The sequence below is a fragment of the Schistocerca piceifrons genome, chromosome X (assembly GCF_021461385.2).
Source record: "Schistocerca piceifrons isolate TAMUIC-IGC-003096 chromosome X, iqSchPice1.1, whole genome shotgun sequence".
Classification (NCBI taxonomy): domain Eukaryota; kingdom Metazoa; phylum Arthropoda; class Insecta; order Orthoptera; family Acrididae; genus Schistocerca; species Schistocerca piceifrons.
Window position 1 is genome coordinate 515,786,395 of NC_060149.1, and position 15,579 is coordinate 515,801,973.

Below are 15,579 nucleotides of genomic sequence, written 5' to 3' on the forward strand. Positions count from 1 at the left end.
TAGTGTTTCTGCGAAAAATGCCTAGCACCACCATAGTGTTATAAATAGTAGGTTCACATAATGTTCTTTAGTCAGGGAGACATGTATCAGGACACTTTATAAGAGTGTTAAGACAAGCAATTGTGTGTGGTTTTTTGTACGTATAGTGTTACTGTCAGCACCAAAAAAACCTCCTTAGAGAGGAAATTTGGTCGTGCATATTCATCAAAGCAAATGGTGTCCTTTTAATGCGAGACGTTACTCTAAATCCTGAACAAAAATTTCTGAGAATGTGGTACCAAGAGAAACTCATGCAGCAACTGGACTATCATTAAATTTATTTTCGCAAAAGTCACTCATATCATCCGTATTCTGTTTTGAGCAACGTCATGGTACTTAAAGAGTGAGAGAGGATTCACCTTACCCTGTGTTTACGGATGTCACAAGTTTCTTTTTCGACGAAGAAGACGAAGAAAAATATTTGTGTGTGTGTGCGTGTGTGTGTGTGTTTTTATAATATACTGAAAAACGGATTTACAAACTTTGTTTAACGATTTTTCTAACGGTGCACAATCAGGGGTGACTGGAAGTGTCAAAAGTTCACATTCCACTGCTGAAGGACATTCCTCTACCAGCAATAGAGGGTGAACTTCTTAGAGTGTAACTACACGTGCTGGAGAAACGTCAGAAAAATAGTTAAACAAACCTTTTCAGAAGACGCAGAGACAAAAGCCAAAAGGTAATACATAATTTCCATCAATGTGCAACTTTATGTTTGTGTGCCAACGCCGTGACGGAAACTAAATAAATTAGCAGAGCATAAAGAAGGCAAGGGATTCTTCAATTGTTGCTCACTAAGGAGCTCACCAGGTAAAACACTCAGTCCTGTGGACAGTACACTGTGAGATAACTATAGATAGCCGCTGTGGGGAATGCTCTGATCTGTTGTACACCAGCTGTTGAAAGTTACTTGGTATGGACTGTGGAAGTCAGATGACAATGAGTACATTTGAATAGTATGCTTCTAGCTGTCTATTGAGTTCTTAACGTCACTGATTCAGCGCACATCTCTGTATATGAGAGTAAGCGTGTCAGACTGGCATGCGGGGAACCCGGATCTACATCTACATCTACATTAATACTCCGCAAGCCACCCAACGGTGTGTGGCGGAGGGCACTTTACGTGCCACTGTCATTACCTCCCTTTTCTGTTCCAGTCGCGTATGGTTCGCGGGAAGAACGACTGTCTGAAAGCCTCCGTGCGCGCTCGAATCTCTCTAAGTTTACATTCGTGATCTCCTCGGGAGGTATAAGTAGGGGGAAGCAATATATTCGATACCTCATCCAGAAACTCACCCTCTCGAAACTTGGCGAGCAAGCTACACCGCGATGCAGAGCGCCTCTCCTGCAGTTATTCCATTCTCGGTAATGCCATGCTTATTTCTTTGTTAGAAGGACTGGAGCAAGATGCACTCTGCCTCGTGATGCCAACTGAGGAGGTATGAGGGTGGGAAGTAGCTTCTCGACGGTGTGGGAAGCTGACAACGCCCAAGAGTGTACTATGCAGACGCCACACGCTTCAAGCCACATCTGACAGACGCCACTGACTGAGGATTATACGACTATTTCCTTTACTTTACGTCTATGGTCACAAAATATTTTGTCAACGCATTACCGGTTTCGCTCTATAATGACCATTTTCAGATCTGCAGCAAAATACGGGAAACATAAATACATTAGCAGTTTCTCTACAGCTTAAAACAGCAAATAGATCATAATGGAAAGTGCTACTGCCATACATATGCACTTGTGTGCTTTAAGTATTAAGAGGCATACCAACAAAACTGCTTAACTGGAAGAGTGACTTCGTGCCCAGTGCCTACTCTGCTTTGCTTGAAAATGTTTTACTTTAATCACAGATTTTTTTTTCTTTATTGTAATTTCATTCCCCTGCCCCATATGGGCAGCGAAGAGCTGGCAACGGCACATTCCACCGCTCTTCACCCAATTGGTTTTATAAAAGTGCAGAAGGGTGAATGTATAAAAAGGGGGGATAAAAAGGGGGACATAAAAAACACAGTAAATGGAGATGATGGGAGTTAAAATATACACTAAGATGGGGATATGCACTGGGGGCAGTTAAAAAGTCGACATAAAGTTAAAAGAACACAGCTGGAAAATCAAAGTGCACTTAAAAAAAAAACCCTGGAGGCAATCACAAGTTAAAAGTTGCCCACAGGATAGAAATCACACAGAGCATGACACTTAAAAAACCATTGGAAACGTCAGAGCATTCACGAAGAATAAAAAAAACCGCTTGTAGGGACCTGCCGAGGGACTGGAAGCTGGAGAGGAGGGAAAAAGAGGGGAGGAAGTCGCGGTGGAGGGCTGGGATGGGGTGAGAAAGAGGAAAAAAAGGGGGCAGGAGGCGCACCAAGAGGCAGGAGACCGGCAGGGCAGGAAATGAAGATGGAACACAAGGCAGGAGGGATTGTAGAGACACTGAAGTGGAGTGTGGGAGAGAGAGGGGATGTAGGAGGGGGAAAGCCGCTCAGGAGAAGGGAGGAGGAGGAGAGGGAGCCCTGAAGAGGAGGCAGGAGAAAGGCGGGGTTAGAGTTGGTAGGAGGGGTAGATGTCAGGCCGAATTTCATCATCTGGGAGGGGTAGGTGCTGGAAGCTGCATTGGGAAAGGAGGTGGAGGGTGTGGAGATGGAGAGAGGGGGGGGACACAATGGTAAAGGCGCCGCAATGGGCTGGGGGTGGAGAGGAAGGGGGACACCAGGGGGCGGGAGGGGATCGAGTCATTGGGCAATATACAGGGTGCGGATGTGTTCAAGGAAAAGGAGAAGGTGGGGGAAGGGGATGATGTCGAAGAGGATGCACGTGGGGGGACAGAAGGCGGATAGGGAAGCTGAGGTGGAGTGCAAACACAGGCATAACAAAGGCTGCGACAGATCAAGGATTTGTAGGTGTGAAAGATGGTGGAAGGATGCGGTCATCATGTTTGGCCAGACAGGAGTTTCAGGAGGTGGAGTCTGTTGTGGGCTTTGTGTTGGATTGTAAGGAGATGGGGAGTGCAGGTGAGGGGGCGGTTGAGGGTGAGGCCAAGGTATTTGAGGGTAGGAGTGAGGTGGATAGGACAGCCATAAATGGTTAGGAAGAAATCATGGAGACAGAAGGAGCGGATGCTGCGGCCTATGATGATCGCTTGGGTTTTGCATGGGTTGAGATGAAGGAACCACTGGTTGCACCAAGTGGTGAACTGGTCAAAGTGGGTTTCACGGGTATGCTGGGACCATTGAACGGCAGGATAAAGGACTAGGAAGGCGGTGTCATCAGAAAATTGGAGAAGATGAACAGGTGGGGGAGGTTTGGGCGTATCAGTAGTGTACAGGAGATAGAGGAGAGGGGAAAGGATAGAGCCTTGGGGTACGCCAGCAGAGGGATAGACGATACGGGAGTTGGAAAGTGACATAGGAGGGATGATGGGAGAGGAAGAGAGCAACGAGGTGGACGAAATTGATAGGGAGAGCATAGGTCTGTCAGACATGGTTGCAGGCGTTCTGGAGGTCAAGGGAAACAAAGATAGCGGAGTGACAGGAGTTACGTTGGAGGGAAAGAAGATTGATAAGGTTAAGGAGTTGGACGTCGGCTGAGAAGGAAGGTTGGAAGCAACACTGGGTAAGGGGGAGGAGTTGGTGCTGGTTAAAGTGGTGGTGAATACGGTGGGAGAGGATAGTCTCGAAGACCTTACTGAGCATGGAGGCGAGGCAGATGGGACAATATGAAGAGGTATCAGAGGGGGATTTGTTGGATTTAGGGAACAGTAGAAAACGAGAAGTCTTCCACAGGTCAGGGTAAAAGCCAGTGGAGAGGAGGACATTGTACAGAGTAGCAAGGACAGCCAGGAATGATGGGGGGTCTTCTTGAGGTGGCAGTAGGTGACGCCATCATGACCAGGGGTGGTGTTGCGTTTGGAGTAGAGGATGAGTGTGATGTCATGTGTGGTGATGAGGGTCTTGATGTTGGGTGGGGGGGTAACTGATCCAAGTACTGGAAGCTAGGGATGAGTGGTGGGACGGAGGTATCAGTGCAGTCAAGGATGGTGGGGAAGAGGGAGTAATCAAAATGGGGATTGTCAGGAATGGAAAAGACCTCTGATATGTGGGGTGCAAAATGGTTAGCCTTACTGAGATTGTCAGGGAAGGGGCGATCGTTGTGGAGGATAGGGTAATGCAGTGTGGGATGGCTACCAGTAAGGTGATGCAGGACCAGTACTTAGAGGGGTTGACAGGGAGGGTGCTGTTGAGGTGTGTGCATGTCTAGCACCAGTCCTGGCGTTTCTTTGCTGTAAGAAGGTTCTGGCTGTGTCGCTGTAATTGCCCCGGTGGTGAGGGAGTGTATCCCAGTCATTGGTGTGAAGCAACGAGTGGTAGAGCCTGCAGGATTCACGAAGAAGGACGGCTTGCGGAGGAAGAATAGGGTAGTGAGGGTTGATGTGTATGGTAGGGACATAGGCCTTCACAGCATCAGTGATGGTCTTCTGAAGGAAGGAAGAGGCATGGGTGACATCAGTGGGATGGTGAAAGGTGAGGGTGTGGCTTTTGACCTGTGAGGTAATGGATTCCTGGTAAGCATCCCAGTCAGTGCAGCAGCAGTCTTGGATGGACTTTGGAAGACAGCTGGGTGGGGGACTGCAGGGGGCCATGGGCAGAGGGGACAGTGAGAAGGACAGGGAGGTGGTCAGTACCAATGGGATCGAGGACGTCCATGGTGATACAACAAACGAGGTGGGGGGAAGCAAGGATAACGTCAGGGGTTGAGTTAGTTTCAGTACAAGTGTGTTATGGGAGAGGAACTAGGTCATCATAGGGGGTGGCAAGGAACTGATGCCACTGCTGATGGGTGGCAGGGTCATGGCTGTGGATGTTGAGGTCAGTGGCCATCACATAGGTGGTGATGGTGCAGTCAACATGGGAAATGAAGTCTTAGGGGAGAGGAGCTGCGGGATGACTATAGATTGTGGCACAGGTGATGGTCAGGGAGGGAAAAAAGACGCTGAGGAGAAGGTGTTCAGTTGGGTTATTGAGGAGGGGTTGTGGCCGGACAGGAAGATGCTTGAGGTGGCCAACAGCGACCACACCTCAGGCGAGGGGAAGGGCATTGTCGATGCACTGAAGGAGATAGGGAGAGGTGCGGCAACATGATGAGGTTGGAGGAAAGTTTCATTAAGGATCAAGGTGCTGGGATAGGTAATGCATGAAAAGGTATTTGTTGGCAGGGAGGGAGCTATTGTTGAGGTAGCAGAGATGATACTGGTGATGAGCCAGGAGATGGGAGGGGGAAAGGAAGTGGGGCGAGGAGAGACGGGCTTAAACGAGGGTGTGTAGGTGGGTGAAGGTAAAGTGAACCTATTTGTGGGAGTAGGTGGCATAGGTATTTAAATGGAAAATAGAGCGGGTGGCGAGGGAAATCTGCTGGAGTGTTTGGGGGTGCTGGAAGGGGTAGATGTCCTGCAGGACAATGGTTAGGAACTGGATGATGTCTTCTGCTGTAGGGGGAGGGCAGAGGGAATTGGTGGGGTGGATGGGCAGGTCGATGGGGTGAACAGGGACAGTGAGATCAAGGTTGGTGGGAGGGGGCTTTGCTTTGCATTTGGAGGAGTAGTTGGGGTGGGGTTTGTTGCAAGAAGGGGGAGAGGCGAGGTTAGGATACTGTTCAAGAAAGTGGAAGGCTTTACAATGGGGGAAGGTGAGGGGTTCTTGCCGATTTTGGGTGAGGTGGTCATTGTACAGGAGACAGCACTGGCAGCAGTAGGATGGAGGAGGGGAATGGGACAGGTCAGTGGGGTGGTGGCGGTTGAAAATCAGCTTTCCCTGTGTGAGGAGGTGATTGATCTAGGAGGCGGACTCAGTAAAGATATGCATAAGGAAGGTAGGGACAGAGGAGTTGTAAATTAGGTGGGCTGAGCGGATTTCCAGGGCGGGATGGGTGTTCAGTTCCAGCAACACCTCCACTTCTGTGACCACAGGGGTGAGTTTTGTGGTCATGGCAGTGAGGGCTGGTGGACGATAACAGGGTTGAGGCTGGTGAGGAGAGGAGGAAGTAAGAAAAGGGGTCAGGGACGCATGGGGAAAAAAGGTGATGCAGGGAAGGTGCTGGAGGAGATCAGTATGGAAGAAGGGGAGGAGGACTTGATGAGAAGAGAGTCTCTGCGAGGGATAAGTTGGGTAATGGGTGCACTGGGAATGTATTTCCAGATTTCAAGGGTGAGGGTGCGGGCATCTAGGAATTTTGGATCAGGGTTGGCAAGGACGAAGGTATACAGGGTGGGGGCAGGGGAGGCGGGAGGAGGGGTGGTATCCATGGCAGGATCAGAGGGAAGTGAGGTGGGTGGTGATCTTTTGGAGGAGGGTGTGGAGGTGAGGTCGCCACTTGGCCACTTGGGAGGTTTTTTGGCGGGTGTGGTCTCGGTGGAAGGATGAGATACTGGATGGATGGAGAGATGGTGGGAGGCAGGCCCTTCTTGTGAGGTAGAGGCACTGGTTAAGGGGGTGGGGCGCTCTGTGGTGGCGCGTTATGTGGCCCCTTAGGGATATGGCTGCCAAGAAGGGAAAGAAAACCAATGTGCCCACCGTTTGCATACTGGGTGGAGTCATTCCAGACGTGGGATGGGCCCTTCCGGATGAAAGGAAGAGCATAGGGTGCAGCCAACTGCAGGTGGTGGCTCACGTCAGTATGAGTAATGTGTGTCGCCTTGGACTGGAAGAGATTCTCTCTAGTTTAAAGAGGCTAACAGAAGTGGTAAAAGCTGCCAGTCTTGCTTTCAAGATCAAAGCAGAGTTCACCATTTGCAACATATTAGATGGGACCAACTGCAGACCTTTGGTACAGAGCCGAGTGGAAGGTTTGAATCAGAAGCTCAGACAGTTTTGCGACCATGTAGGCAGCAGATTCCTTGACTTGCACCATAGGGTGGTGGGGATTCGGATTCCGCTGAATAGGTCAGGACTCAACTACACGCAGTAGGCGGTTACATAGGTACCAGGGGCTTCGTGCCGTGGACTGGGCGCTTTTTAGGTTAGAATATCTCGGGGAAATACAAAAAGGGCTTCAGTCACAAAGGGCGAAGGCTGAACATAGGAAGAACAAAGATACGGGATCCATCGGTATAACATTTGTAAATGATCGTAACTGTGTTGGGAAAGTACCAGAGCTCGAAGTGCTAATAGAAAGCACAGATGCTCAAATCGTTACAAGCACTGAAAACTGGCTAAAACCGAAGATAAATTCAGCTGAAGTTTTTGCGAAGAACCTAACGGTGCTCTGAAAGGACAGGCTACACACAGGAGGCGGTGGCATTTTTGTTGCTGTTAGAAGTAGTTTACCTTGTAGCAAAATTGAAACAGATAGTTCATGTGATTTGGTATGGGCAGAGGTCATCCGTGGCAATCAGAATAAAATAATAATTGGATTCTTTTACCGACCTCCCAACTCAGATGATGTAATTGTTGAAAGGTTCATACGGAACTTGAGGTTAATTTAAAAACGTACCCAACTCATACAATTATAGATGGTGGTTACTTTATTTATCTTCAATATACTGGCGAAAATACATGTTTAAATCTGGAGGTACGCATAAAACATCATTCGAAATTATGCTAAATGCACTCCCTGAAAATTATATCGAGCAGTTAGTCCATGAGCTCACGCAAACAGTAAATGGTTGTGAAAACACACTTGACCTCTTAGTAACAAATAATTGTGAGGTAATAATGAGCGTAAAATATAATACAGGGATTAGTGAACAAAGGGTTGTTGTAGCGAGATTGTATATTGTGACCTCACATTTTCCAAAAATAAATGAAAAATATACCTATTGAAAAATCAGATAAAAATTCACTTGACGTCTTCCTGAGAAACAATCTCCACTCCTTCCAAATTAACAATGTAAGTGTAGTCCAGATGTGGCTTGAATTCAAAGAAATACTATCGACAGCAATTGAGAGATTTATAGCAAATAAATTAACTAATGGTGGAACTGCTCCTCCTTGGTACACAAAACGGGTCAGAACTCTATTGCAGAAACAAGAAAAAAAGGATGCCAAATTTAAATGCACGCAAAATCTCCAATATTGGGGATCTTTTACAGAAGCTCGTAATTTAGCGTAGACATCAGTGCGAGATGCTGGTGTAGCGGCACCACCGTTTACGATAGGGAAAGTTAGTTTTGCGCGATATTCGGAGCATGAGTTACGGCCAGGTGCAGGCCAGATTGCAGTGGGTTATGCATACCAGCAGTTGAGAAGGCAAATAGAGGCCACAGGGGCATAGAACTGCCGGAGAAGGCACACACAGCAGTTTGCATGGCGCAAGTCACAGGCAGAAGGGGCCACTGGGAAACTTAGCGTGTTATGTGTACTTGACGCGAAGCGGCGCGCTTTGCAAAACAAAGGCCCACAGACGAGTATAAATGGGTGCCGTTTTCTAACGAGATTCATTGAAGTGTGACAGATTTCCTGGATGGCAGGGCGTGTCACACTACCGGCTACACTCAGAGAAGATGGGGCACCAGTATTCCAGTCCACAGGGGGTCACTTGCTCGACCCTCGACCGCGGGCAGTCGTCTCGGCTCCCGACACATGCCGGAGACTTCCCGAAGCGAGGGCCACAGATTCGGACGCCAGATCACGGGCGCTCGTTTGACGCCACTTTCTCAGCTACACCAGTGAGGAAGAAGCAGCAGCGGGGCCGGCGTACGGCTCCTGGCGGAGCAACACTGAGTCAACGGGGAAGAAGACTGCTGAGCCAGCTGCAGGCGCAGCCCTGACGGTGCGGTCCTACAAGGCTGACACACAGCAGCGCGTTGCATTGTGTCGCTGGGCCGGTGGCCTCAGCATTGCGATACCCTGTGACGCGGACCGAGGTTAACGGGGCACCATAGCTAAAGAACAATAAATCATTTGGAAAGTTCTTGCCAAGTTTTAATACATCCACGACATTTAGTGTCAGAACAGCGGACGTCATCTGTCCAGTACGACGTTCGAGCTCACAGTCGCAAGATGTGGTGAGTGCTGACAAAATTGTTCTTTTTTAGTGTTGGACTTTTTTTTTTTTGTCTTTTGAATATGACTCCTGGCAAGCCACATTGTAGATATTTTGCTTGGGCATTTTATTTTGTTGTCAGAGTAAGTGTTAGTGTATTTGAGACAGTAAGATTTATTATTTTGTTTTCGTGGCATTTAATTACTTTTGTATTGGTTTATGATGATACTGAGCATGATGATACGCTGCTGCAGGAAGTCAGGTTGTTCTTGTATGTAAACGTTTTGTTTCTGAACTGACTGGGAACGAAAGCAACACAATGGCAGAGTCAAGGACGCAAGGTGTGTCGGAACCAGAAGTGGTGCGGATTTTGTTGGGAAAAGTAGCACAATTGACAGCAGATAATACGCAGTGAGAAATGAATTAACATCTAGAAGTGAGCAGGAAACCGCATCTGATCAGTCGTTGTTTGCCTAGGGTGCAGGAGATTGATCCAGAAACCACGAGTCTGATTATTTCGTTTTCTGGCAAGGCATCTGAGGACGTGCGTTCGTTTGTGGAGGACTTGGAAATGTCAGCTGTGATGAATGGTTGGTCTGATGAGCAGTTGTTACATACAGCCAAGATTAGATTAACGGGTGAAGCGAAAACATACGTAAGATGTTCTGAGGCTTTAAGGAAGGCAGGACAGTTTAAGCAGTTGAAGAAGGGGCTTCTACAAAGGTACAAGAGACAGATTAGCGCTCGGTACTTTAGAGAGAGGTTAAGTGCAATGTCAAAGAGACAGGGGGAGACGATAGAGAAATTTGTGGAAAGGATAAGGCAAATTAATGAATGTACTTAAGAGTTGGGTCAGAGCGATGAAGCGAATACTGTTCTGTTGCAGGAGGCCGAGCAAAGAGCACTTGATGTATTTTTGAGAGGGTTACCGGTGCATATGTCACGGAAAGTGCGTGAAGGAAATCCGAAAGATCTGTATTCGGCCATTCAGCTGGAATTCAACTTGAGGAAATAGACGTGGCAACAGGGGCACGCGAGAGGCATACAGTGTTTACGGCGGGTGTGAACGACAGAGGGGGCCCAAGACCCACCTAAGGGAGCTCCCATTTAATTTCAATGTTACGAATACGTATGCAGAGATGGAATGTTCAGTGGTAGGATCCATAGGAACTAAAAAGTTTAAGATTTTGTTGGACACAGGGGCGCAAATATAAGGGGCTACTAAGAATATAACGGGACGAAGGAAGTTAGACCCACCACGTTATAGGTTGCGTCGAGTGGAGGATAAGGAGGTCACACCTTTGAGGTCGGTGACAGTTGACTTTCGAATAGAACAAGTCCGATTTAACGCATGCATGGAGGTAGTACCATGGGTAAGCGAGAGCTACGACATGGTCATAGGAGTAGATTTCTTGCATCAACATCATGCCAAAATTGACCTTGGACAACGAGCTGTGGAACTTGGCGGAATGTTATTTCAGCTAGGGGAAACTGTTGTCAATGCAGAGCTGTCGCAAGGGGCGTTCAACGTAATGAACAAACCAATTGAACCGCGTACATTAGCATTAAGGCTTAAACCGCACGAGTGTCTGTCTAGTGGCACAGGGAAGTCGCTTTGGGTAAGTGTGGAGTCGAATATACCTGGGTACAATATGTGTTATTGAACCATTGGAGGATGATGAAGTTTTGGATTCACTGGGTTGTTTTGTGAAACGTAGTGTTGTATGCGTACAGGAGGGGAACGACGGGCGAGTAGTTCCCGTGAACGTTGATAATTTTAGTGCTGTAGACGCGAATTTGAGGAAAGGAGTTTTAGTAGCAAATTTGGATGTGCCAGGTGACGAAGACTGGTGTTCGAGAGGTAGGTGAAGCGATCAACCACTAACTGCCGACAGAACTGCATTTGAAAGGAGGCGAAAGAGAGTATATTGAAGAATTATTGTGGAAATTTAAGGATTTGTTTTTTTCCACAAGGGCCATTACCAGCAACTCCATTAGTTCAACATAGGATACCAACAGGGAATGAAGCACCTGTTTACCGTAAACCATACAGAATACCGAGGTATTTGCAGCCGATTGTGGAGGATATCATTGATCAGCAGCTTGCGGACGGTATTCTACAGCATAGTAATAGTTGCTGGGGAGCGGGCATTGTCGTTGTGCCTAAAAAACCTGCGGATGAAACTAAGAAATACAGGTTCTGTTGTGACTACCGATACCTCAATAATAAGACAATAACGGACGCATACCCCATTCCAAACATAACGGAGACTTTGGATCTCTTAGGAAAGTGCCAGTACTTTTCTACGATGGATTTGACAAGTGGTTATCATCAGTCAGAGGTGGCTCCAGAGGATCGTCCAAAAACTACTTTCTCTACACCTGGAAGCCATTACCAGGACATTAGAACTCCACTCGGTTTGAAAAACGCTCCAGCATCGTTTCAGAGGTTGCTAGACAGTGTCTTGAGAGGTTTGAAATCACGGCAGTGTCTGGTCTATTTGGAAGAGATTATAGTGCTTTCACGTAGTATGGAGCAACATAGATAGTGGTTAAGGGGAGACTTTATGAGGTCAAGAGCAGCTCATTTGACGTTGATCCTGGAGAAGTGTCATTTTGCATTAGAAGAAGTAAAATATTTGGGTCATATTATCAGTAAGGACGAAGTGCGAACAGATCCGAGGTTGGTACAGACTGTAAGGGATTTTCGGGAACCGAAAACAGTTAAGGAAGTGCAGTCATTCATCGGAATTTGCAATTTCTATCGAAATTTAGTGAAGGGTTTGCAAATTTAGCACAGCCGTTGACGCGATTGTTACAGAAGGGTGTGAAATTTGAGTGGACAGAAGAGTGTCAGAAAGCGTTTGACAGACTGAAAGAAGTGTTAACATCAACTACGGTTCTTGTGTTTCCAGATTTTGAAAAGGAGTTTATACTAGCATGCGATACATCGAATCAAGCTGTGTTCTTAATCAGGAAATTGACGGGGAAGAACATCCTGTAGCCTATGCGTCTAGACAGAGGCAGTTGAATGCAGCAGAGAAGAGTTACTCAATAACAGAGAGGGAGATGCTTAGCGTAATCTATGGAATCACATATTTTAAATGTTATTTATATGGGAGAAGATTTCGGGTAGTGACAGATCATGCTGCGTTGAAGTGGTTTTTGGGGATGAAGGATCCGTCCACTAGACTCGCTCGATGGGCTGTGAGGCTTAGTGAATTCGACTGCGAGGTGGTGCACAAGCCTGGGAAGAAGCACGGTAATGTGGATGCACTAAGTAGGAAGGTGGCAAAAGTAGAAGTCATAGGTTATGACCTAGCAGTATGGCAAAAATTACAGGACGCGGACAACGGTTATAAATTGTATCGGACACATCCACAGGTTAATATGTACGACGGTCTTCTGTGCAGGGAAACGAAGTTAGGGCCAAGGGTAGTAGTGCCAGCGAAGTTGAGGGATGAGGTTTTAAAGGAAGCACATGATCACGTCTTATCTGGCCATGGGGGATGCAGAGCGACGAATAGGAGAGTGGCGGAGAGGTATTGGTGGAGAGGTAGGAAAGGAGATGTGGATCAGTATGTCAAGAAGTGTATACCATGTGCGCAGAGAGCAAATTTGAGTCGGAAAAACATACAGCGGCAACGATTACCGAAGGCAACATGTCCATTCTCTTTGCTGGGAATTGATGACTTAGGACCTTTTAGGCGAACACCATTGGGGAACAGATTCGTTCTGACAATAATAGACCATTTTTCGAGGAATGTGGAGACGGTGGCTATGCCAAACCAACAGGCAGCAGTGGTCGGGCAAGCGTTGGTAAATAACTGGATTTTGGAGTTTGATGTACCAGAGACAATAATTACTGACCAAGGGACCAACTTCATGTCGGATTTCACGAAGGAACTGCGTAAATTGTTGAACGTGAGGAAGTTGAAGACGAGTGTACAAGGACAGCCCCTATTATATCAGAATCCAAGATGGCTATGCAAGATGGAGACCTGGTACGTGAGGACAACTGCTATGGTGCCAGAATTCAAAAAGGTGATCCAAGGTGTACAATAGCCCATACATATACAATCTGCAAGGAAATTAAAAAAATATCACAGACCTATATTTATCCTTTGGTAAGAACTTGGATAGTTGCTTAAAAGCCATAAGTTTCAGGTGCTATGTTTATAAAATTCGTCACTAAAATTTTAATGTGTGGAAGGAGCGACAGAAATTAAACCAACAAGTTTTGTCAACAGGCAACCACCAGTTGCATCCAGAAGATGTGAAGTTATTTGCACCATGCATGTACAACCCAAATTTCGGAGCTACACACCTAAAATCAAAGTGACTAGTGGGATCATGGCCATCAGAACCATCGCAGATACAGGTCCTGAAAAAGAAAGTTGCAGTCACTGGATTAATCGTTTCCAACATTTCAGATTTAAAAAACTGTGCCATCATCGGTGGGAGAGCCCAATGCCAACTAGCTGATGGATACAGGTTCGGTAGCTGAGAGCTCCACAGGCAGGCTAGAGGGAGATGATGCAAGAATACACTGTCGGCGCTGCACAAGCATGCAGCATGTGGTCGTGAGGCATCGGAGTCCACGGGTACAGCCAACGCGCCGCTACGCAGCAGCCTCTGACGGCCTGGCTCTGACCAGCAGCAGAGGCAAGTAGTGAATGAACCTGGTGAGACACACCACCCTTTCCTGTGAGTTACCAGGGCTCGTTGTTTTACCTGAGAACATGTCACTCGATTTTACAACGATAGATGGAAGTATTACTCTGTAACTAACACAAATTTTTACCATAGGTATGATTTGGTGTGAACTAATTTGTCATTTTTCACTGCATCCAATACAGGGTAGATTCTACATTATATAAATTGGAAAAGCCCAGATGTAGGCGTATCAAATTTTTGTATAGCTCCCATACGATTCCACTTTAGCAACTGCGATTTTTAACACGTTTTTGTTAGTTCGTTTCCTTGTCTGTTTGTCTGACCGGTACAAATTTTAGAATTGATTTTAAACTTCGTGCTGAGCTGGAGACTTGAAACTTTCAGAGTAGCTCAGAACTGGATTCGTGTTCCAGTCGTGAGTGTTTTGTGGTAAGAAATATTGCTGGTAAGCCTCCATGTGAGCTCGATTCTCTCTAATTTTTTACCTTCACAGTCTTCTCACGAGATGTTCATAGGAGGAAGTAATACGTTGGTTGGCTCAGATAAGAGAAACTGAAATAAACCTGAGATTTACCACATTTCTGTGATGTAATCTCATCAGAATGTATGGAAAATTCCAATCACACACAAACTTAGAAAACGGTAGATAATTATTTAAATAGAAATCACTTTAATTTAACGTATTTTCAAATTGGATTACAGAAAGAATGGCTATTGCCGCATACAAATCCCTAACCCCACATATGTATTATTAAAAATTTGTGATTGTGAAGTTTTAACAGCTATGAGAATATTTATAAAATTTAAAAAGGAAATATCACACAACAACAAATATCAGCTGCTATGAAATTTTTAGTACTTAAGCGAAATATTCATGCATCAATTATCTGTTGCGTACACCCAGCGTTTTTTGGTTCAAATTTTATGAGTATTAGCGTAGCTACTAAAAATTCATGGGCACAAATTTTCGAGACTATCCGTATAGAGTTAGGAATCTGCATGGGGTATGAGAAGTTGGTTAATTCTTGTTAGTGCATTTTGAAAAGTGTTAAGCTAAAAACCTTTTTATTTAAGTAATTTCTTCCATCATTCCAATAGAATGCTTGGTAAATCTTAAAATCTGGGAATGGATATCAGTGAAACATGTTTCCTGGAAAGCGACATAGATCGCAGAACAGCTTTAAACTCGGCAAAAAACACTTGAAAGAATTAGATTTTTGAATGATTTTGTAAGCGATCCCTTGTATAAATTCTATGAGTAACTAAGTTGCAGACGAAGGTGCTTACAAGAAGGGGTCTGTATCATATGTGACAAGGAGCAGTGTAGTTTACAAAAACACTTCACTTCATCGTTTGATAGATGGGAAACGCAATTTGTAGCGAGACACTGTGACAAAAGGAAGACACAGAACCAATTCAGAGGTGTCAAACATTCTTTTCACAAAATGACATGCGGAAAGATTAGAGAATTGACATGTACGACAGACTGCAGAATGACTTACTGCCATGAACATACTTTTCGTTTAAAAGTACCATGAACAGAACACAAATCAGTTCTTGTACAGAACGACATGCACATTTTCCCATTGCTTCACTCGTGAGCAGAATACGTCCGCAGCTCGTGGTCGTGCCGTAGCGTTCTCGCTTCCCACGCCCGGGTTCGATTCCCGGCGGGGTCAGGGATTTTCTCTGCCTCGTGAGGACTGGGTGTTGTGTGATGTCCTTGCTTGAAGTAGTTCTAAGTTCTAGGGGACTGCTGACCATAGATGTTAAGTCCCATAGTGCTCAGAGCCAAGCCAAATGACTCGTGAGCAGAATAGGACTGAAAACAATGAATTTCCGAATAAAATCAATAAATTTTGTGCATAAATCAGAAAA